Genomic DNA, 26,037 nt, shown 5'->3' on the forward strand with positions numbered 1-26,037 from the left:
CCGACTTCGACTCAGGTCATGATCTCACAATCTGTGGGTTTGAGCCCCACGTCGGGCTCTGTGCCGACAGCTCAGAGCCTGGAGCCTGCTTTGGATTCTGTGTCTCCCCTCTCTCTCTGTCCCCTCCCCTTCTCATGCTCTGTCTCAAAAATAAATAAAATTTTTTTTTAAAAATACACATGTATTTTAGAGAGTGACACAAAATACGAGTTTGTGATCTCAGTTGTAAAATGAGTTTCTGGGATCTCTCCAAAATGCACTTCATCTTATAGTATACCTTTGGTGTCCCAGAAAATCAATTCTCAAATAGAATTAAATAAATATTTTTGAGCCCTTGATAAAAGACACATAGTTTGCTAGATATTTGGAAAATATGAACATAGATAGCTACGATCTTTGTTCCCAGAGTTGACACCTTTGCACTAGGTTAAGAGAAAACAATTCAACTATAATTTAAGATTAACACGCACTTTTATGAGTGGTACAAATATAGTACTGGGAAGGGAAACGTTGGAACAATGGAAGAATCAGAGGGAGTTGCATTAAAGAGGACCATTCGTGGTTTGCCATGGAAGATTTTCGTAAGTGATGAATGAAGTGGGGAGACATACTCATGGGGAAGAGAGGACACGGGAGAGGTACAGTGATAGGAAGGGGAGAGATATTTCAAAACCTAGCTTTCAGGTAGTTTAGGAACAAAGGATAAGTGTTGGGGATTTGTACGAGAAAACTTCTAAGGAAGGTAATAGATCAAAGGCAGGCTAAAGAGTCTGATTTAATTCAATAAGCAATGTGTGAGGGGCAGCAGAATATCACAGAAAGGGGCAGGTATTCCATGCTGAAGTCCCAGCAGTAATGCCAGCTGGCGGTGTGGCCCTGAACAAACCTTTTAAATTCACTACATGCCATTTTACTACTTGTCATATAAGTTGTAACCTATTTCAAAATGTGTGTGAAATATAAACTGTATCAGTAAGTCATTTCTTACAAGCCTTGTAAATTAGTTATTATTAATGATGGGCAACCTCTAAAGGTTTTAGACTAGAGGTGGGATGTGAGGGGGGAACCATGCTTTGGGGAAAATTAACTGGCAATTATGCTCTGAATGCATCATGAAACAGGCAAAAAGGCCAGTAGAAAGTGAAGTCATTTGCAATACACATATTGATGAGTACCTAAACAAAACATGTAGAGTCTTCTAAATTGAAAAAGGACAAAGGATTGGTCATGGAAAGTAAGTCTCCTCTCTTTGAAAGTCCTCTGAACACCGAGGTATCTTTCTCAGAGTCAATCACAATGACCAGCTTTTATGTTTTCTCCCAGAGATTACCCACATATTTATAAACGCGCATGAAGCAACTACTTCAATTTTGGAGCTACTTTCATTCCCAGTAGGAGGAGAATTTTAGCTCTGACACGGTGTGTGTCTGCATTCTCTTTCAAGCTGTCGTGGCAATGCTAGACTGCAAAATGTGTGGAATGTGCAAGAGCAGCCGTGGGAGGTCACCTGGGGCTGCAGGATTTCCAGGTCACCAGAATGTCTCTCCCTTTCTCCCTGGGGTAATCTGACCCAGGATTTGAAAAGTATTAACCTTTCAGCTATTAAGAACACTTCTTCACTTTCGTGTTTAATCTAAGTGTCTGAAAAGATGTTGGGTGGTCTCCAGTGATTCACTTCAAGTCCTCTGGAGTTTGAAGATTACAGTTGAGGATGAGAAAGAGAGGAGATGATTTTGAAGTTACCTTCTAGAGAGCAATTGTTTCGCAAAACTCCTCAATGGCTTTATTAACCTCTATAGTTCAACTCCACTGGATTGGTGCAATCTTTTCCTCAACTTTGACCTTGTCCAAACTTTGGACTCAATCTGGGCAGTTTCTTTTAGGGTCCAGCATATACTATGGACACTCTGGCAACTATGCTTTCACTCATGCTGGTGTCCCTCCCTAAAATACCCTTCTGTGTCCTCCTTGATTAAGGACTGCTAAATCTGCAGTTTTATTCCAGGAAGGCACAATACAGCAGTAACACTGTAGGATTTAACTATATGAGCTCAATGCCTAATTCTGCTTTTCACTAACTTTCCACTTTGGGCAAATTAATCTCTCAAAGCCTCGATTTCTTTGTATAATATGGATGCTAATGATTGTAATTTATAATGTTTTTGTGAGATTAAATGATATATTATTAAATATGTTGGGTATATGGGGAGTGTTCAACAGCTGTTAATGTGATGGTAAAGATTCTGTAATTTCTCTGAAATGCATGATTTTCCTCCTCTGGTCTTTTCTACATCAACATGCCCTGAGACAAAATTTAGTGGTTAATCAAATGCTATTTTTTTATTATTTACTAATTGTTTCTATATATTTTTTGGATTGATGCCCTCAACTAGATTTTAAATTCTTTAGGACAGGAATTATCCATTATAATTCTTTCTGAGTATATAGTACCTGTTCTATAATATTTAAATAATCAATTAATATAAATAGTCATTTTTCAAACTAACATTAGTTTTAGAGAAAAATCCAATTCCTTCTTTGGGATAAAGATTTGAAAGCACATCAAGAACAACTATAGGGCAGTGAACAAAAAGAAATCCTAAATAAAAAGAATATTTCCTACTTTGATGCAGTCATCAAGGTCCAAAATAGCATTTCCAGAAAGGCTCTTGGAGCCATGACAGCTCTGAAAATTCTAATTTTTCATTTTTTAAAAATTGTGGTGAATATTACCAGTTGTATATAAATCTACTTGTAAGTAAAATCTCATTTCCAGTAGAGTCCTTTTTGTTACTGGGTTCTGGACCGATCACTGGCTGAAATCAATCCATAGATCATAGTAAAACTGGCATTATAGAAATCTTAATACCATGCCACTCCTGCACGCCTATCCTAAAGCTGAATGCTTTCCATGGGAAACCTCATTTTTCTTGTTTAATATTAGTTTGCATGAAATCTTCTGGTTCCTATTTTTAAGAGGCAATATGCACCATTATATGTGCATGAAACATATTTGCACAGGCCTGTTTTCCTACACTTGGACTTATCCCAGCCATTAAACTTAAAGTTTAATCTTGTCCATGCCATGTGACATGGATGCTTGCCAACAGTGTAAGAATTTCGTAGCTGAAGCCAATTTATTTAATACTTAAAACATTCATACTTTTCTTCCAAGGGCATATCAGGAGTATTTATTTGTGCTTTAGGATCTTAAAATTCAGTTAATACATCTTAGAAAAATGAATGGGTAGACATTGGAAGAGGCAAAGAACACTGATGGTTCCCTACACAGAAGTATGTGTTCTCCACTTTTCCTCCCCAAGAGAATCCCAATTTTGTTTTATTCATCACCCTTTTACTATGCAGCCAAGTACCACAGGTAAAACTGACCTTGGGTGGCCACAATTCCACAACTCTACTGTCTCAAGCGTTGCTACACAAGTGGGCATGCAACCCAGTTTTAACCAAAGACACATAATGGGGAGCTTGCTAGGGAATTCGGGAAGTTTTCTCTCTTTTATGAGAAAGTTCTGAAAGCTACTTTTTATTCTCATGTATATGGTCATTTGTTTTTGCAGGGTTTGTATCTTCTGAAGCCATCCTGATCCATCTCAAGGACCATACCCTGAGCTACTTTACCTTTGAACTTCCAGCTATGCAAATCAATAATTTCCTTAATGTTTCATATATTTTGAGTTTTCTATTCGTTGTTACTGAGAGCATGCTAAAATGATACAGAAATATTCTGAATTTATGCATATAAGAATGTTGCTGAAGTCATCACCACCTAATATAAAGACTTTAGGGTGTCTTTGAATGAATCCCTTGGAATTACAAATGAGTTTCTTACATGCATTTGCTACTACTGCATTTCAATCCTACAATTTTGGATGATAACAAAATTGAAAGGAGACAAGGAAAAAACAGAGCATTAATTGTTAATGATGGGGGTTGCCTGGGTGGCTCAGTCGGTTAAGTGTCGGACTCTTCATTTCGGCTCAGGTCATTATCTCACAGTGCAGGAGATCAAGTCTCGTGCTGGGCTCCGCACTGAGAGTGCACAGCCTGCTTGGGATTTTCTCTCTCCCATCTCTCTGCCCCTTCCCTGCTCATGTGTACACATTCTGTCTCTCTCTCTCTCCTTCTCTCTCAAATACACTTTAAAATTGTTAATGACAATTATTTAAATAAACATTATCTTGATTTAGTTGTTGGTATATATTTAGTTGTAGGAAATGGATCCAACGCAAAAATGAAAAGGAATCCTCTAGCCTCTAAGAATCCATATCAAATTGGGCCACCTGATTTTAGACATATGTACAAATTCAGGTTGATCGAGGTTTGAAAGTCACATTGATTCCTATCCCTTTTGAATAATGTCAAATATTTTCACAAAGCAATGCTTTCCTACTTCATCTATAAGGATATTCATAACCATGTGTTGATCCAGAAAATTTATAATAGAATTCAATAAATAATTTTAGTAAATTTTAAATTTTATTATGAGATCAAAAACCTAGAGATTAAAAAGATGGAGTCATATAGCTATAGAAGACATATTGTTTATCCAGTTCAAAGAAATGCTTCATGTATGTCTGGATTCAACGACCCTACAATAATTCCAAGGTGTCGAAGGGGTAGAATGCAAGTGCCCAGAGGAAAGGTTTCCATATATGTTCAACATTTTGTGTGTAATGAAACCTATATATTGGTTTTCATTTTCTTTCCTCCAAGAAACTTCGATATACATATTATCACTTGCTGAGCATTACTGGGAGAAGAGAAATCAGGATAAGGTAAAATACTAGTAGCAATGATTTATGCAACACATATATTGTGGCCAAGAATTTTACATTTGTTACCTTATGTAAGTTTCATAACAACCGTTGTTTTACCAATGAGCAAACTGAGGCTTAGAGAAACTAACTTGCTGAAGCTCATCAAACTAGTAAGTGGAGGAATGGAGCTGTAAGCCAGGTCTGGATGCCTCTAGAGTCCATGCTTAACTATGAGGTCATGCTAATTGGAGAGTACTAAATCAGGCTAGATGTGGTAGAGACAGGAATTCAGAGCTCTTGAATTTCAAACTGGTCCATACTTGTCTCACCTGTCTATTCAAACTGAATTTAGCTTCTGAATTAGAGAATTTGATAGAGTGCCCCTTTGCAAATTCACAGTAGAGTACAGATGCATGTGTTCTTACTACAACTCTGCCATTTACTGTCCATGGAACCTTGTCTGAGCCCTTATTCTATTTCTTTAACATGGAAAGAATACAAATTTCACTCCTTATGTCATAGGTTTTGAGGAGTAAGCCAAATTACATATACTGTAAGGTGTAAAAAAGTATGCATTATCATTATTTTGTCACTTTCTCATCCCATCTACTGCTTTGTCACACTTGGTAATACTAAATTATTATACTGGAGACATCTATTGTTATTACTGCTGCTGCTACTGTTGTTGTTAATCCTATATAAAGAGACAGGATTGATTATCCATTAACTGGGGAAGGAGTAAGAAAAAGGAAAAAGGTTCCAGGGCTCATGCTCACTTTGGAACACATGATAATCCAGTACTAGAATGAGACTTTGGAACTGACTTCAACAGAATAGTCAAAGGGCTGTTCCACCGTGAAACTTAGAAAACCCTATTTTAAAAAAGGAAACACTCTATTTCAATTTTCTCATTTCTAAGATGTAGAGCAGATTTTAAAAGATGACTTTCCATCCGCCATCAAAAAAATGAAAATAAATCTTATTAATGTAGCATATGTATTAGACAATTTAATTCTCTTTCAGCATTTAAATGAGTAAAGGACTTATTTTTATGACCACAGAATTCCTTGAAAAGGAAAGATTATGGAGAAATTTACATGTAAAACAATTAAAAATGTAGAAAATGAAACCATACTTACCAAGCCTATTAGAAAAATCCATTAATAAAGATTTCTCATCAAAGTAATGAGTTCCAGATTCAATGGGTTCCTTACCACAAAGATATTCCAAGTGCAAAATATATATGTGTGTGTGTGTGTGTGTATATATATATGTATATATATATATGTATGTATATATATACATACATATATATATAATTTTTTAAATGTTTATTTATTTTTGAGAACGAGAAAGAAAGAGTGCTAGTGGGGGAGGGGCAAAGAGACAGAGGGAGACACAGAATCTGAAGCAGGCTCCAGGCTCTGAGCTGTCAGTACAGAGACTGACGTGGGGCTTGAACTTGTGAACCATGAGCTGAAGTCAGACGCTTTGATGACTGAGCCACCCAGGTGCCCTAATATATATTTTTTAAGAACCACAAATTGGCTTTAGGTTCTTTTATTTATTTTTTTAAGTTTATTTATTTATTTATTTATTTGAGAGAGAAAGAGAGAGAGAGAGAGAGGAGAGAGAGGATCCCAAGTAGGGTACTCACAGGCAGCGCAAAGCCCAAAGCAGGGCTCAATCTCACTAACTGTGAGATCATTACCTGAGTCAAAACCAAGGGTCAGACACTTAACTGACTTAGCCACCCAGGTGCCTCAATATTATATATATATATATATATATATATATATATATATATATATATATATATATATTTAATGCTAATGTTTCACCTAGGTGGATTTTTTTCTAGGATTGAGGCAGTTACAGTCTAGTACCAGCCAATTACTGATTCAGTTTTTGGTTTTTCATCATGCAAAATAATAACATGAAATAATAGAAAAAGCTCTGATCTAAGATACAGAAGTTCTAGGTTCTAATACTTAATGGCTTCATGAAAGTAACTATGTAACATACTACGTTTGCAGATTTCAATTTTACCATCTGTTGCATGGAAAAATATGTGTTTGGTTCACTTTAAGGTTATTATAAGTGCGAAATAAAATGGGCTCCATAGTGCTTCGTAAATGATAAATACCAACTAAGAATTCTATTAATTACCTTCCCACAAGTTTCTGTGTATATCTTGACTAGTGAAGTTTTAAGAAAACAAAAACTCTAGTTGCTCTTTTATGATGGCATTCTGAATGGGATGTTTACTAACACATAACACGAGCAAATCAAACGGTATTTGCTCTCTCAGTTTTTGTTTAGGAACCCATATAACATAAATTATTTGGAAAACTGGTTTTAGAATCAATCTGTAAGCAGTTTATACTGTTTGGCTATTGCTACTTAGAGGAGACCCTTAAGCAAATCCTCTGAATGTGAGTTGGAATTGTGCTAGCTATATCTAAAATTTACATTAATTATAATATATATATATTTATTTATTCATGGATAACTATTTCAGGTGTTTTTTTGAAAAAAGACTCATAACTACTTTCAGCATTAAAATATTTCTATTATTGCTTCAAAAACAAAACAAAAATAAATTAGTCAACTTTTCCCTTTCACCATTCTGGCAGGCTAATCATATGAACTGAAAAAAACGGAGAAGGGAGCATATCTGGTTCTAATTTGTGAACTCAACTCCAGATGTTTTCAAGGTTTGCCTTTTTTTTAAAGCTATCTCAGCCCAAAGGGTGAAAAATCACTGCAAACTAAAACTTTTAATTTTATATTTTACTATTAAACCATGCTTATGAGGGAAGAACATCTCCAGTAAATGATCCATAATGACCGAAGAGACCCTTTCCATATAAATATATTATACAGATCTTCCTTGACCTATGATGGGGTTACATCCTGGTAAATCCATCATAAATTGAAAATATTGTAAGTCGCAAATGCATTTAATATACCGATACTACCAAATATCATAGCTTAGCTCAACTTACCCTTAAAGCTGCTTAGAACACTTACATTACCCTACAGTTGGGCAAAATAATCTAACACAAAGTTTATTTTATAATAAAATGTTGGATATCTCATGTAATTTATTGAATACTGTAGAAAGTGAACAACAGATAGGTGTATGGGTACAGAATGATTACAAGTGTACTGATTGCTACCCTTATGGTCACATGGCTAACTGGGAGCTACAACTCACTGCCTCTGCCCAGCATCACGAGGGAGTATTGTACCACATCTCGTTAGCCCAGCAAAAGATCAAAATTCAAAACTCTAAGCATGATTTCTACTGAATGCATATCACTTTCACACCATCGTAAAGCAAAAGAATTGTTAAGTTGAACCATCGTAACTTGGGGATTGTCTGTATACAATGCTCATGTATTGTCAGACATAGAGTATGGGATGAGAAGTTTGCCCCAAATGGAAACACTGTGTGTGTTTTTTTTTTTTTAATTTTTAATGCTTATTTATTTTTGAAGGAGAAAGAGACAGAGCCTAAATGGGGGAGGGGCAGAGGAGAGGGAGACACAGAATTCGAAGCGGGTTCCAGGTTCTGAGCTGTCAGCACAGAGCCTGATTTGAGGATCAAACTCATGTACCGCAAGATTATGACCTTAGTTGAAGTCGGAAACTAAAATTACTGAGCCACCCAGACACCCCAAGAAACATTGTGTTCCTTATGGAGCTCCTCCATATTGCAGGGGTAGAGAGAGGAACTTGGGAAGAGTTTGTATCACTGGAGCCTTGTGAGATACTCAGTTTTGTGGTCTGTATTTGTTCTGAAAGCGTGTGCTGGGGACAAAAGTGAGTCATGTGTTGCTGGTGAGGATGGGGAAGCCCCAACCATTCACAAAATTAAAAAAAAAGGGGCGCCTGGGTGGCGCAGTCGGTTAAGCGTCCGACTTCAGCCAGGTCACGATCTCGCGGTCCGTGAGTTCGAGCCCCGTGTCGGGCTCTGGGCTGATGTCTCAGAGCCTGGAGCCTGTTTCCGATTCTGTGTCTCCCTCTCGCTCTGCCCCTCCCCCGTTCATGCTCTGTCTCTCTCTGTCCCAAAGATAAATAAACGTTGAAAAAAAAAATTAAAAAAAAAAAAGTTTACCTTTTAAACAATCATTTCCAATTGTTTCCGAAAGGTGTTTTCCAGCTTTTTTGTAATTGAAAGAAAATATAATTTTTGACAACTGCAAGTAGGTTATTAGCCCAAACAGAATTACTAAATGTTGAAATACCTCAGTTATTCCCAAAGTAATGGGAAAAACCTATGATATACTACTGTCACTTTCTTTAAAATAAATTTTATGGGTATGTTTTTACTTATTTGTGTTAAAATGACATTTCATGAGCATATCTTATTTGAATTTAAAAAAGCTATATCTTATTTGAATGTAAATGACATTTCATGAGCTATACCTTATTTGAGGATTGTGAATGGTGTGGTATATAAACTAAAAGAGTATCTCTTAACAATTCAACAAACATGTATGAGGGCTCAATGTATACCAAGCACATGGCCATGGAGTTCTAAGATGTACATGTAAAACTCAGAATTTATAAATAAAGATAAAGCATGAAATAATTGCAATGACATGTCATTAGAATTCAGAGACTTGAGGGGACTTAACATTCATTTTTTGTTCATCTAGCCTTGTTTGTTGATTACTTATATACTAGGCTTCAGAGATATCATGTGAAAGATGAACAAGACTGACAGAGACCGTCCCTCTTAGAAAGACCTTTCCAGTTGTCCACATGACAACCCAGATGTTCCACCTGCACATCAAAACCAACTCATGTAAAATTGAACTTATTGTTTCTACCCTGAAGTCAGCTCTTCCTCTGGCATCCTTTCTTCTGCTAATGGCACTTCCATCACTTCCATTTCTGAGACCTCAAACATCAAATTGCCAACTCTTTTCCTTTGCTTCTCCCATTGGTTCTGTTGATTCTGCTTTCCAAATATCTTGGCATCTTCTCTTTTCTATCCTCACTCTCTCCTTTTAGTATTCCCCCTCACTACTTTTCACCTGGCATGTTGCAATGCCTCCTATATGATTTCACTTGTCTTCTATTTTTGTCCTCTTTCATGTATATGAATAAAGCTATCAAATGATTCTTCCTAGAGAAGAATACTAATCGCCTCACCACCTTGTTCAGGAGTCCCAAAGCGTCCCTAGTCCTTGTCTAATTAAGCAAAATCTCTCTAGTCTGTCCTTTATGCCTAACCTAAAAGCTGTGACCCCACTAATCAATGAATATAAATCACATTTATGTCCAAATTACAATGGTGCTCATCTACCCCCCTGTAGAGAATATCCCTTTAACTTCTGGTTCTGATGATCTAACTTTGTGTTGGTTTTAATATAAGGCAGGCAGGCAGACAAGTTTTCAGCTTGTATATATATATGTATTTTTTTTTCCCAAAGATTGTTGCATTTAATTACATTTCAATAACAATGGCATGGGCCTTCTAGGCGCCTAGGTGGTTCAGTCAGTTAAGCATCTGACTTCAGCTCAGGTCATGATCCCACATTCCATGAGTTCGAGCCCCGCGTCGGGCTCTGTGCTGACAGCTCAGAGCCTGGAGCCTGCTTCAGATTCTGTGTCTTCCCCTCTCTCTGCCCCTCCCCTGCTCATGCTCTGTCTCTCTCCATCTCAAAAATAAATAAAAACATTAAAAAAATTTTAAACAATGGCATGGGCCTTCTGCCTTTGGCTGTTTTTGTTTTTGTTTCAGTTTGGTCTATTTTTCATTCTTTTTTCTCTTTTTTGTTTCAATTTTTATTTAAATTTTCATTAGTTACATATAGTGTAATATTAGTTTCAGGAGAATTTAGTGATTCATCACTTACATATAATGCTCATCACAACAAGGGCCCTCCTTAATACCCATCTCCCACCCACCTACCTCCATCAACCCTGTTTGTTCTCTATAGTTAAGAGTCTATTTTATGGTTTGCCTCTCTTTTTTCCCACGTTCATCTGTTCCGTTTCTTAAATTCCATATATGAGTGAAATCATATGGCATTTGTTTTTCTGACTTATTTCACTTAGCATAATACACTGTAGCTCCATCCACATTGTTTCAAACAGCAAGATTTCACTCTTTTTTATGGCTAAGTAATATTCCAGTGTGTGTGTGTGTGTGTGTGTGTGTGTGTGTGTGTGTGTGTAGATATAGACATATAGATACGTAGATATATAGGTATACAGATAACACAACTTCTTTATCCATTCATCTGTCAATGGACATTTGGGCTCTCTCCATAGTTTGGCTATTGTTGATAATGTTGCTATAAACATCAGGGTGCATGTGCCCCTTTGAATCTGTATTTTTGGAACCTTTGGGTAAATACTTAGTAGTGAAAATGCTGCATCATAGGGCAGTTCTATTTTTAGTTTCTTGAGGAACCTCCACACTATTCTCCAGAGTGGCTGCACCAGTTTGTATTCCTACCAGCAGTATAAGAGCATTCCCCTTACTCCACATCCTTGCCATCATCTGTTGTTTTTTGTGTTGTTAATTTTAGTCATTCTAACAGGTGTCAGGTGGTATCCCACCACAGTTTTGATTTGTATTTTCCTGACGATGAGTGACACTGAACATCTTTTCATTTTTCATTCTTGATTGTGAGAACCAAAAGAATGAAGCTGACAAGGCAGGACCCTCCAATACAGGTGGAGAAAAGAAAGAAATGGTACATAATTGTCAGAGCCAGTAAGTGGACGGGGAAGACTGGAAACAGTCATCCGTTAGTAATTTTGGGCTCAGTCACACCCATTTGCCAGCTGTAGTCAACATTTGGCATCCTCCACCTTCTCCTTTTCTACTTTCCACTTGTCAACACCCACCACATAAAAAGTTCCTTGCAGGAGCCTGACCACTGTTCCAGCATGAGGACATCAACACTTATGCCAAGAGCTGGATCCTAAAGCTGACTTCTTTACCTGGCCCTCCAGAAGAATGAGGCCATAGCTTCCTCACCAAACATACTCTGAATTTTTGTCTTCATGTCTTCCCTCTTTCTGAAATGATCATTTTGGCCTATTACAGTCCTGTCATCAAGGTCTGTATCTCATGCCAACTACTCTATGACATTTTTCTCAATTTCTTTAAATCATTGTCTTTGCCAAAGAAGTATTCCTGGTCCCTTTGAATAAAGGGCCTAATTCAAGACTAATTTTCCCATGTGAATCAAAAAGGGTGACATACCGCCCCCCCCCACCCACAAAAAGGGTGACAAATACTTCTATTTTATCAGCTAAAATAGGATTGTCATGTGATAATAGCATAAAGATAATTTATAATTCATCTTTATATCTTGAAAATATGTAATTCATGACAACTTTTATTTTGAGAGAGGTATATTATTTTGAAACCTGTACATAAAAAGTCACTTGGAATACCTCTATTTGTCCATAGTCAACTGAGCTATGAGAAGAATATTTAGAATTATAGGCATAAGAGGTAAGTCTATATGCTATAAAAATATTCAGTAAAAAATGTTAATATAAACTTTTCATCTAGGACAAACAGCAATAAATATTATCCCCCAAGAGACATTTTCATATATGGGACTAGTATGTTCAAGAATGTCACTATGCTATGTTCAGAAAGGTCTGGAAAAACCTTATGTAACCCATTTCCATTTGGGGCCTTTTCTCCTCTTGAATTATTAGTAAAATTTGACTCAAATCTCCTAAAATTTACAGCCCACTTTCCTTTCCGTCTACTTCATCTCTCTACTAAATCCTACAGTCCTTACCACCTGTTTTAGTTTCTAAGTAAACAAGTGAATAAATTGAAGATCTTAGGGGAATTGAGTCTTACTGTGGAGTGGCAGGTTTGCGTCATCTCTTTTTTTCTCCTCTCCTTTCATGACCCTTTAATTCCACTCCTGTCTATACCTCTCTGATATGACCAGGAAATTTTTTCACTTTGTCTGGCAAGACAGTTTGAAGAACAGTCTTATTTTTACCTTTACTCTCAAGTGTCTGCGAATTATTTTCTGAAGAATTTCAATGTCCTCCCTGAAAGGAATTCTGGTTAACACAATTTGTTTTTGCTTTAGTTTTATACTTACACAGTTTAGAAATCAGGACTTATTCAAGACAAAACAGGTGTTGGCGAGGATGTGGAAAAAAAAAAAAAACTCTTGTGCACTGTTGGTGGGAATGCAAGTTGGTGCCGCCACTGTGGAAAACCGTATGGAGTTTCCTCAAAAAACTAAAAATACAGCTACTCTATGATCCAGTAATCACATTACTGGGTACATACCCAAGTAGTATGAAAATATTAATTTGAAGTCATACATGTACCCCTATGTTTATTGCAGCATTATTTATAATAGCCAAATTATGGAAACAGCCCAAGTGCCCATTGATAGATGAATAAAGGTACCATCTCATAACACCTAATAAAAAAGAATGAAATCTTGCCATTTGCAACAACATGGATAAATCTAGAGAGTATAGTGCTAAGCAAAATAAGCCAATCAGAGAAAGACAAATACCATATGATTTCATCATATGTGGAATTTAAGAGACAAAACAAATAAACAGGGGTTTAAAAAAAAAGACAAACCAAAAAATAGATTCTAATTATAGAGAACAAATAAACGGTTACTAGAGAAGAGGTGGGTGTGGAGATGAGTGAAATAGGTGATGGAGATGAAGAGTACATTCTCATTATGATGAACACTGAGTAATGTACAGAATTGTTGAATCACTATATTGTACATGTTAAATTAATATAACACTGTTAAGTATACTGGAAGTAAAATTTAAAAAAGAAAGAAATCAGGACTTAAGTCACAGTGATGGAATTAACACATATTATATGCATTGATATGAAGATATAATGAGTTTTATTTTTGAAGCTTATAACAGGAAGAGATTATGGGCTTGATTGTGTGGTGCCAAATACGGTACGATAAAATGAAAGTTTGGGTTTTACTTTGTAATCAAAGAAAATGCTATGGATAAGATTAATTATTAATTCAGATATCAGACACAGCAGTTACTTCTGTGAATGTGCTCTGTATTCTAGAAATTATCCATTGCAGTGACTAGGCAAGCCTGTTTGTTAGCATATGTTTTAAAACATGAGCTCAATATATGTTAAAAGTTTTCAGAAGAGTGAGTCAATAGGTCAAGGCACATAAATTACCTCCCTGAGTTTTTACAAAGTAATAACATTTATCACTAACTTCCATAATAAAATTATAGTGAAACATTTCCATGGGCATTGTTCTTACCTGAAAGGAAAGGCTGAAAGTGCTAGGTGTTTGATGTGCCAGAAAATTTCAAAGTCTCACACCAATACTGCCAGTCGTCTGCAGGAAAATGGTTCTAACCTGACATCCAATTACTGTATATACTGGGTAAGGTTTTCTAACTAAATTTGGAATATGAAAAAAAAAAACAAAAAAACTTGAGTCTCAATTTTGTGCCATGTTTTTTAAAAAAGCAAGAAACAGAAGATATTATACTGGAAAGGACTGAAAAAGAGTCCATGTACTTCTCAAGAAACTTAAAATTTGTCTTTGGGGCACCTGGGTAGCTCAATCGGTTAGGCATCTGACTCTTGGTTTCAGCTCAGATCATGATCTCACGTTTGGAGTCATGAGACTGAACCCTTCATTGGGCTCTGCACTGACAGGGTGGAGCCTGCTTGGGATTCTCTCTCTCCCTCTCTCTGCCCCTCCTCTGCTCTCTAAATAAATAAATAAATAAATAAAAATTTGTCTTTATTAAATGTTATCTTTTTTTAAGAATTTATAAAAAAAGGAATATACAGAGTTTATTAGTGGTACCATAAAAAGAACATAATACATGAATCATAAAGACATGAAATCAATAAAACAATGTCTATTTTCTGCTTTGAACAAAAGACTATTTTAGTTGCCAGAGTAAGTGCATGAATAAAAAAAAAAATTCTGATGTAAACAATAAGAAGCCTTTTGAGTGATTTTGGGGTGATAATTTTGGGGGTGTTGATTCAAATACTACCTGCTGACTATGTCTACTCAATCTTCAAATACTCAAAACACTTCCACGGCAATTTTGTAGTGAAGGCCTTTGTAGTTAAGGCCTGTGGGGCAGTCAGGTTGGTGACATTTACCAAAAATATTCCCTAGTTTACACATTTGTTTTGACTTTGAAAACTTCTAGTTAGCCCTGAGTTCATGGGCCAACCACATCTGTTTACCTCTGTCTCCTTCCTAGTGTTTGCACCTCACTTCTGTTCTAAGAACAAAGACACAACTTTCACAGAGACTCATAGATGCAGAAGGTGAAAATCCCTAATGAATTGCAATCAGGGGATCAAGAAGATTGTTCTTCATGTTCTCTCCATTTCCTCATGGTGATGCAGCTGACTTTGTGTTTTCTTAGCTTTGGTTGCTGTTTACCTTCTCCATAGCATCTACAATATTTCTTTGATAAAATGAACACTATTCTGAACATTGTTGTGATTTGAGACTTCTTGTTCCTTTACTTAAAATGAGTTAACTGACAAATACACTCTGGGAACTTCTTGTGATAAATACTATATAGATCCTTTGAGAAGGACAAACTAGTATTTATACCTACTTAGTCTGGATGACTTAGAGGACTGTAAATCACTGGGTTTTCCTTAAGAAGTCAAATTGCAAATGAATTCTATCTCTTAAAAAAATCACCATATGAAAACAATGTAATATACTATATGTGAGTATAATAATACACTATATGCTATATTTACTAGACAGATATACCCATTTATGTTCACAGAGGCATATATGTTTAAATGCAGATGGGTTTGATTTTAGTGGTTCCCCATGTCATTGTTTATCTTTGGAAGAAATAGAATTCGCCAGGAGCGACTCGGTACCTACACACCCCTTTCGTGAGGCAATTATTAATCTGCGTGAGAATGTAGGAGGATCTCACTCATCCCAAGGTTTGCCTTTATTTTTTTAACACAAGTCCATTTAAAAAGTAAGTTTAACTTTCTGGTAAACATTTCTTCACACCTATTTTCCTTCTTTAAAGTTTTATCCATTAGGGGAGCCTGGGTACCTCAGTAGGGTAAATGTCCAACTTTGGCTCAGGTCATGATCTCATGGTTCGTGGGTTCGAGCCCCACACTGAGCTCTGCGCTGACAGCTCAGAGCCTGGAGCCTGCTTTGGATTCTGTGTCTCCTTCTCTCTCTGCCCCTCCCCCGCTCACACTCTGTCTCTCTCTCTCTCTAAAAAATAAATAAAACATTTAAAAAAAAGTTTTAGCCATTCACTTAAAAATGGAAAATTCCCTTCCAGGACACAGTGGAGGGAAATATTTAAGAGGAGTGGTGCTTTATGGCACATTTCACGTAATTCTGTAAAGGACCAGGCTAAAGATACTGTGAAATGACTTTTTGTTAGAGAGCAAATACAGGCACCTGTTCGGCCATCCACCTCTTTTGTGAGGTGCAGAGTGGAAATAGCAAGGGATTGAGGTCAAAAAGATCCCGGCTTTGCCACCTTGGGCATGCTACTGAACCACTTCATCTTGAAATTTCCTCTATCTTAAAGAATCTTTGAGGTTTAAGAGAATACATGTAGGAGCACCTGGGTGGCTAGGTTAAGAAATTGATTCTTGGCTTTGCTCAGGTCATGATCTCATAGTTTGTGGATTTGAGCCCCCTATGGGGCTCTGTGCTGACAGCAGGGAGCCTGCTTGGGATTCTGTCTCTCCCTCTCTCTCTGCCCACCACACACTCACATTCATGCACTCTCTCTTTCTCTCTCTCTCTCAAAATAAATAAACTTTAAATATAATGAAAGATAATACATGTAAAGTGACTAGCAAAAGTTACTAGGCACATAGCTTTATGTGACTGTTTTTACAGGTTTAAAGATCGCATCTTTCAAGCCACTCTGGGGAAAAGGTCATTGATACGGTGTTAGAGGGGAAGAACTAGAAATACTACTATAAAGAGTTCAGCTATTGTTCCCAGCCTGCATTTATTTATGGTTATTTTGTAGTTAGTGATCCTGTGGATATGAGAATTCCTTTCTTTTTTTTTTTTTTTTTTAATTTTTTTTCAACGTTTATTTATTTTTGGGACAGAGAGAGACAGAGCATGAACGGGGGAGGGGCAGAGAGAGAGGGAGACACAGAATCGGAAACAGGCTCCAGGCTCCGAGCCACCAGCCCAGAGCCTGACGCGGGGCTCGAACTCACGGACCGCGAGATCGTGACCTGGTTGAAGTCGGACGCCTAACCGACTGCGCCACCCAGGCGCCCCAAGAATTCCTTTCTTAATAGTGCTCCTGTGTATCGGGGAAATAGAGGATTATTTACAACTAGTGCCCTTTTCCCTCCAAGATACTTTCTCGTTACAATGGTTAACATTTGCTAACATTTTGAAGATTCTGAAAGGTAAGATACTAAATACTAACTACGCATATTTACAAAATTGACTTCTCCTTGATGGAAAAGTTTTACAAAATGAATTAGAAGAGGGAGGAAATTAACAGCAGAAAGGAAACTTTATATTTTGGCAAGCTCTGAAACGTGGAAACATTATTCTTCCTTGGTTTTCCATGAATTTGAATTTCTTGACAGTTTCTCAATTATAGCTTGTTACTGTGGGCTTCAAAGCAATTCTGCAGTTCAGTTCACCTCAGCCAGTCAATAACGCTTATTGAATTCCCATGGAGGAAAGAATACTGAGTGAAGGGTCCATTTTCATTTTCCTCAGCATGGATGCCTTGATCCAGAGAGTCTGTCATTCAGTCAGCCAGACCTGCTAATGCTCTCTCACTTTGAATCCTCCCCAGCAGTGTTTTCCCAGAGACCCTCTGAGGCTGGAGCTGGCCTTCTCCCATCTGCCAGCCCTCATCGTGTCTCTTCCTGCCTCTACCAGATGAAAACCCTTTAGGCCGGAAGCTTTCCCAGATTAATACCAGACCCTTAATCTCATACCACCTCCTACCCAATGCTGCTCAACTTTATTTTATAAATATGTGTATTGTTTGGGCTGAACTGAACCAAACTATAATCTCTACAAGTTTAAGGCTTAGACTCAATTATAGGATCATAGGGTATCCAAGTTCAAAGGAGTTTTTTAAGGCTTTGCCCAATCATCTTGTTTTTCAGATTAAAATAAATCAAAACTAAAACCCAGAAAAGGAAAATTACGTGTCACAATATAGTGAAATGGCAGGAGGCTTTAGAGTCTGAAAAGTAAAACCTGGGGGGCTAGTTCCTGGCTCAGCAAGTTGTTAGCTTACTATTAGTACATGAGTACTTGAGTTAGTTAGTACTTGAGTAGGTCGCTGAACCTCTCGGTGACCTATTTCACTTTAATCTAGAAAACGCAAGTTTAATAATTGCTGTAGCACTATTGACATTTTTAGAAATGAATGTAAAACACTTGGCAAGTTTGAGATATTCAATAAATGATAACTGTTCTTCTCCAAGGTCACAGCTGATAAATGGCAGACCAGAACTGGAACCCAGAAGCTCTGAGTTCAAGTTCAGTGCTTAGTCTTTCCTAACCTGAGGCTTACTTCCAAAGGAATACCAGCCCAAATCCTCCCCCACCCTGCCCCCAAGGGTGTTCAATAAACATACCTTGGGGATGGTTATTTCCCAGACAGATTAGAATTCTTTTGAGACAGGCAGGTAGGAGGGACTTTGTTATTGTTTCTTGCCTTGGGGGAAAGCTTCCATCAGTAAAGTTGCCATAAAAATGTTTCCTCTATTAAGTGGAAATGATTAACACTCCTTCAGTTAGGCAATATTTTCCCACCCATTTCTGAATCAGGCCTCACACGAACCAAGCCACACAGATGGGGAATCAGAAACCTAAGAAAACAGCAACAAATTGGTTTGGTGAGTGGATGTGGTTGAAATCTTTCATCTGGTTTGTCTCAACTGGTTGTGGAAGTTATATGGGTTTTGAATAAAGTTGAAAATCCAAGCAAAATGTTATGAATATTAAGCCACAGGTATCAAAGCTTGGAGAATCTGATGAAAAACGAACCAATGTAAACACAAAACACAAGGACATTACACACCTCCTTTTCTGAAAGCCAATTTCTGGCAGGAAGAAACACTTAACTCGTTGTATGAGAGGAATATGCAGCCTTTCTAATTAATTATCACCTCAGTGTTTATTTTTCAATGAATCAGTGGGCTGGAATGATTAAAGCATATGTGGCTCAGAGACTCAGGCAGGAAGGAGTAAGCTGGGACTAAACGCCAATGCTAAATATGCCCATGGTGGAGTCCCTGTGGAGCCCAGTCTTGCTATGAATAAAAGAGTTTTCTGAAGCATAAGTACTTACACAGCCTGCCAATTTTGCCCTTCATATATTTGTGGTGATTGTTTGAAAATGGTAGTTCCAGACGGAAAGCTGGGAAAGAGCAAATAAATAATTTCAGAAGTGATACACATTGTCCACTTCCTTGGTAGAGGATCTTGGTCACAAAGGCATTGATAGCCTATGGTGCCTTCCTTCAGCTTGTTACTAAAAGTAAGACTTTTTCCAGCAGAACAAGTATCTGAGATAAAGCACATGACTTCTCTTGCTTCATGCAGACCAGGAGGTAAAATTGCTGGCGGGTGAGATTGTGCAGAGTGAAGAAGCATATGTTGTAAGTTCCAGGACAGCAACTAAACTTTTTGCTAACTTTCAGCACTTTTTTGGCCATTTTCAAAGGGAGGGTTTAGCCCTATAGAATCTATCAGACTAGTAAACTAACAGGTTTTTGTGACTGGGTGATTTGACAAAGCATTGGTGCACCTCTTAATACTCTAGGGAAATTCTGTGTTTGGAAACTGCTTTGTCATAGGCTATTTTTCAAACAGCCTTTTCTGTGTGGCTGTCAAACTGCAGTTTCTCAGAGTTTGTGAATTTATTTTATTTTTTAAAATGTTTATTTATTTTTGAGAGAGAGATGGAGTGAGCATGTGAGAGTGGGGGAGCAGAAAAGAGAGAGGGAGACAGAAGATGCCAAGTGAGCTCTGCACTGACAGCAGTGAGCCTGACCTGGGGTTTGAACTCATGAACTGTGAGATCCTGAATGAGCCGAAGTAGGATGATTAACTGACTGAGCCACCCAGGCACCCCTGAAGTTGCTTGTGAATTTAGAGTAAAAAGATCCAAACCAAAAATTTTTAGTTATCATATTTAATTACAATGAATGTTTACACTTCTTCGTACAAGACGTGTCCGTATATAAGATACCACTTTAAAATTGATTAGCTTTCATTACAAAACCTGTGAACAAAACCATCACTTAAAGCTTGTGTTTAGTTCAAAGGTGTAAATATTCATTAATAAAAAATAAGTTAAGTCACTTAAAAGGCTCTTGTTGAAAAACATCATGCTGAACTTGTTAATGAATAATCTTGAGTCATTTTATATAAAGTATTAATACAGTATATAGATGATTCTTAAGAGGAAAATGGCCTTGGAGCATATGGCTTGTATAACAGTGACTCCTTGGTAACTGTCTCTTCCTCACTTGCCGCGAGACAAGGAAAATGTGAGAAAAGCATTCTCTTTTGGATGAAGAAAATACAAGGATTTGATTTCAGCCAAGCTGAAGCAATGGCTTTCATGTCAAGCATGGAGGCACTGAAGTGACTCTGAACTCTGGTAATTGAAATTCTTTTATTTATTAATACTTCTTAATTTTAAATTCCTTTAAACATAAAATGGGTGCAGTGCAAGTTAAAAATGGTTTGTTCATTTAGACTAGGTTACAAACATAAAAGCTGCAACAGACAGTATTAGATAAATAATAATCATTACCACTTAAAGCACTACTGTAGGTATGCTGGAAAATGGAGAGCTGTGTAAGGACAGAATGGTCCCAATTGCTCTGCCACATTACTTAGCTAAAGCGTTCTGGACTCGGGACAAAGAGGAGGTTCATGGTTTCCTAGATGATTTTAAACTTCATTTAAACTGTGTTCTTAAAATATACTAACATTTCTAGATGTTCATTTCAAGATGGTGGATTGAGAACATGCTTCAGTCTTTTACTCTGTATTGCTCAGGGACTATCAAGAAAATAAACCATTCTAGATATTTTAAATGAGTGGAATTTAATATAGGAGATTGGTTACCACATAATGGAAGTGCAGAAAAGGAAAACAGGAGGCAATGAGAGAAATAAAACATATATAACAGCAGGAAGCTGCTATTTCTAGACTGTGGTAACAGAGTGCAGAAGGTGGGGCCGTCCAGCTGCAGGGCTAGTCATGGTCTGGGATCCTAAAAGAAAGGGGTGAGTGGGTACTGAAGCCACAGAGAAAACAGAGCCATCATTAGAGATGCCAAAAGAAACAGAGAGGAGGGAGAGAAATAACTTGGGTTTTCCCCTTCTCTAATATTTCAGATATCTTACCAGTGTCTCTTATTAGCAAAGTGACCCAGAAATAGACAAGGGAATCTAGAAACTGTAGTCCCCTGCAATATGGAGCAAAGAGGTGAAAAGAGAGCAAACTGACATTCAATCCTCCTTCACTGAATCTCTAAAAGTACACGCATACAAGCATAAATATATAAGTGTACTTGAAAATAGGACATACAACTCAGAAGACCAGAACCTACGATGAATATGTGAATTTAGAAAGCGATAAGATCAAGTTGAACAGAGAAATTGTGGGTCTGGATATGGGTATGGGAGTCCTAATGGTGGAGAACAGAAAGAAGAGAGGAAGCCAAGCATAGTTGGGGGCTCAGCATTGAACAGGATCATTATTTGGAGTTCAGTAGTAAGGAGCAAAAACACACATTGAGCTATATTCATCTCCCTACCTTGGACTATAAAACCTGAACAGCAAGTCTGCTTCCAACTGAGAATAATGAAAATAAGCACCCCGATTGAAGGGGGGGGTCATTCAAGATCATGAGAACAGCCACTGCCCAGGGGTATACCTTGCCCCTGCCCCTTTCTCACTAAAACAGTCTGGCATGCAAGCTGCAACAGCAATAACCACTCTCTCCCAAAGAGACTGCATGTAGGTTCTTCAGACAATCTAATAAGGACTCTCAAATGATAAAGATGAATGCACAATCCAAAGTATCATACACTATGGAAAACCACCTACATAAAGGAAGGCAGTATATTTAATACCCAAGGAAAGCAAGTTAGCAAAGCAGCCAGAAAAGAATGCTAGAATATGTAAAATTAATATTATAAATAAGGATATTATTTTGATGAAATTAGTTATAGGTAGTTTTGAAACAAAAAAGAGATAAATCCAACTGCATCATTATTCATGAATATCAAGGGAGGAGAATGAAAAAGAAATTGCTTTAGCTAGAATGTAAGTTTAGTCCATATATTTCAATAACTACTCACCTACTGAAACCAAAACTTTCAGTTTAAATCTTGGTCCTTAAAAAAAAAATAAGACAAACTAAAAGCATTTCTGCAGTTAGATACAGGAATCAAGTCAAGTAGCTCAACAGGAAAACAACTACAATTTTGGTCCAAGCAATGACATGAAACTAAAATTAGATTCCCCACCTCAGTACTCAACACCAGTTGAATGCCACCCACGTGAAACATTTTTTTTTAGCATGTTTTTGCTTTTGCTTTTGTTTTGTGGTGACCCAAGAGGTGCATGTATGTGTGTATGCATATGCATGTATATGTGTGCTATGCATCAAAGTCAGACCTGTAGACCTACAGGACTCCATCCTCTCATCAATGTTATCAAAAGCTCTCCAAAATATTATGGGAACTCAGATTTCTAATTATCAGAAAGCCTTAGAAGTAGATGCATATGAGATTCACAAAGGTGTCTTAGTAGCATTGCTAGGATTATTTATATGATTTCCTCTTTCTCTTATATTGTAGAAGTTACTCTCCCTCTTTTATTCACTTTCAACCTGACAAATATCATTATAACCCCAATTATAAGAGTAGAACTTACTGTACTTCATCAGTTTTAAGGTATTTGTTTTTATCATCTCTTAAATCACAAAGCATCTTACAATGGATAGCATGTCAGCTTAATTATTAATCTTTTTTTTTTTCTTACTGGTACATAAATAATGATGCAGTTTACACTCAACCATCTTAGAGTCAATAAAATTTGACTTTGTTTTGCATGTCTGTTTTCACCAACACAGAAGATGTGACTATTTATCTTGATAACTATTCCAGCCATCAACCATAATTCTCAGAACCACCATGTGTGCTTGGTGGATTTTTTAAGTAATATTTATAGAATGCTATAGAGCTGTGCTTTCTAAACTTGGCCAAGGAGCAGAATCACCAGAGGAACTTTTAAAACAACACAAATGTCTGAGATCTCCTTCTGAGTCTCTGGTTCTGGATTCAGCTGCAATTTTAGAAAGCTCCCAGGCTGATCCCAATGACCAGAGGTTTTAGGAGCTATTTAATGGATAAGAAAAACAAAGAGAAATGTCTATCTGTTCTATAGGAAGCACGTGAAAAAAATTAATATTTAAATATCACTGTCTTAAAGTAGGGAAAGAAAAGTCTACAAAAAGTCATTTCTTTCATAGCCAAAATTTCTGTTGTTTAATAAAAACAATCTACATGTATCTTCAATAAATTTTTCTAATACTAATATAATTTTATGATCCAAAATGTATTAAAAGTTAATCTTCAGTGACTGTTAAAGTTCAAACAGAATTTTAACTATAGAAAATTACATTAATTTCCACTGAGACTTGAAAATCAATTCAACTCAATTCAATGCCCTTTTTATGTTGCAATACCAATAGTATCAGATCTAGTGGATCTGATGGACTCATACTAGTCTCCTGAAATACTGTGTTTTTTTTAATTTAATTTTGGTAGGCTTCATTGCACATGAGGAGGTATGATTTAATGGAAAGAGTCAGGAATCACAGGAGATCTACCATTAACTGTATGACCTTAAACAGATCACTTAATTTCTTTTGGCTCCAATTTTACCATCTGTAAAATAATTAAGTAGTATTCAATGACCCCTAAGGTTTCTCCCACCACTAACATTTTATGGTTTTTGTGGTCTGACTGGAGGCAAAGCCATATTATATTTGCAGTTTATTGGTAGGATTTTATTATATTTACAACTTATTGACAGGAACTAATTAATCTGCAATGTAAGGTTAAGAGATGAGTTTGTAACTGGTGACCTTGAACTTTCATAATTCAGTACATTAATGAATGGGCTTCAGGAAAAATATTTCAAGAGAGAAAAGATTAGGAAATTAGAGAAATCTAGAAACAAATTTAAATGAATTTTTTAAACTAATGTTATTCCAAGGACAAAATTAAATATAGAAGATGCCTTAAAAAAGAAAAAAGAAACTTGGGAGAAGTTTCTTAGTCAAGTAAAAGAAAATAAAAGTTAAATTTAGAAATAAAAGTGAGAGTGGTTTTGTCAGTTTGGATGATATCTGTTCCAAGTAACAAAAGCCTCGTCAAACAATGGAAGAAATTTATTGACATATAGAGCTATTTTTTAATTAAAAAGATAGACTTCATTTAAATTAAAACAAAACAAAACAAAATAGAGCTATTTTTTCCCATTTCTCCCAACTAACAACTATTAATCCAGCTGTACTGAGTAGGTTTCAGGCATGGTTTGACTGGGAATCTGGCCACATTTCTTGGTAGTTCACTTGGCTCTGTCTTGCTCTACATATTGGCTTATCTTAGACTGGCTTCCATCATGTTAAAATAGCTACAGCAATTCCATGTCTCATATGTGTACATCATACTATCCAGAGCCAGAGAGAGACCTTTTCTTCCCTCCACCCTGACATAAACACCTAAATATCATTCTGGACCAACCCAAACCAATCACTGAAGTCAGATGAACAATGTGTCCTAACTGACTGTTCCTTCCTCAATCACCAGAGATTAGATTAACACATAGATTGACACCTGTTAAGATTCCATACCTAGAGCAGGAACTGGAGTCAGGAACTGGAGTTCAAACCACATGCCTGCCTCATAATAGGAGAAGATTCACTCTCCAGAGGAAAATCTGGTTGCTCATAGCAAGGGAAAAGATAGGAATGGACACTTGGTATGGCATCAAGAAACATTTACTTGCAAGTTGATCATGTATTTATACATCAAACATGGAGAAAACTAAGAACCTTCTTTCCCAAGATTATGCCCTGAGATATAAATCACAGAAGTTAAAAATATTGCCAAAAGAAGTAAAGGAAAGACAATGAAAATAAACTTGACAACAATTGCAGAATGGTTAAGAATTTGAGTCACAAAAAAGATCCAGATTTCACTTCATTGTGCTCATGTGACCCCTTCTCCTCCATTTATATTATGGCTATGATAATAATATTTATGTCAGGGAGATTTTATTTTGTGAGAACTGCATGAGATAAGGTATATAAAATGGTCCTCAGAGTTAGCTGTATCCTGAGGAAGAAGCAAAAATCAGCCATTCTGAAAAATCTTCAAATAAGGGTAAAAAAAGGAAAAGCAATTCTCAGTAGCAATTATGTCAGTGAAAATATAAAAACTCAATCCCACAAAAAGCTACACTTACACAGCTATTGTGCCTAAATCTAGAGAATTGATAGTTCTTTGCAAAACGACTCAAGAGTTCACAACTGGAACATGATGCTTTGTTTAGAATTTGTCATACAGTTCAGAAAAGATACTGGTTAATCGTACATAGGTAGTAAGTTCAACTGAAAAGGAAATTGAAGGATTGAGTTGTGAGAAAATATACAAAGCAAAATGAAACATTTAATTGTCAGAGAAAACTTCCTAACCATAAGAGCAATTAATCTTGCTAAGAAAGTCATAGAAGTTTCAATATCTGGGAACCTTAAAAACAAAATTGTATAAGTTGAATATCTAATTCACCTAGAACCAGCCAGACATAAAATAGGTACATAATAAATGTGTATCAGATAAATGAAGTTTTATAAGTTATTATGCATTAATTAATTTACCAAGTATGGATTATCAGTCAGAAGCTGTTCTAGGAGCTTGGAATATTTTAATGAACCAAAGAGATAAAATCTCTTGCATTCCTGAAGTTTATATTCCTTATTAACTTTCTAAGTAAATATTTTTACCTCAGGATTCTCTTCCCTCGGAAACACAGACAATTTGAGAGAATCTTAATTTCCTACAGGCCAGAGAATCAAGTTCTTTGTCTTAGTGTAATCCCCAGAGTTTAATGCAATAAATACTAATTACATGACATATCATCATTGAAAATAAAGACAAAAGTAAAAGTCTGTCAAT

The sequence above is a fragment of the Herpailurus yagouaroundi genome, unplaced genomic scaffold, assembly GCF_014898765.1.
Source record: "Herpailurus yagouaroundi ecotype Mexico unplaced genomic scaffold, PumYag 29, whole genome shotgun sequence".
NCBI lineage: Eukaryota > Metazoa > Chordata > Mammalia > Carnivora > Felidae > Herpailurus > Herpailurus yagouaroundi.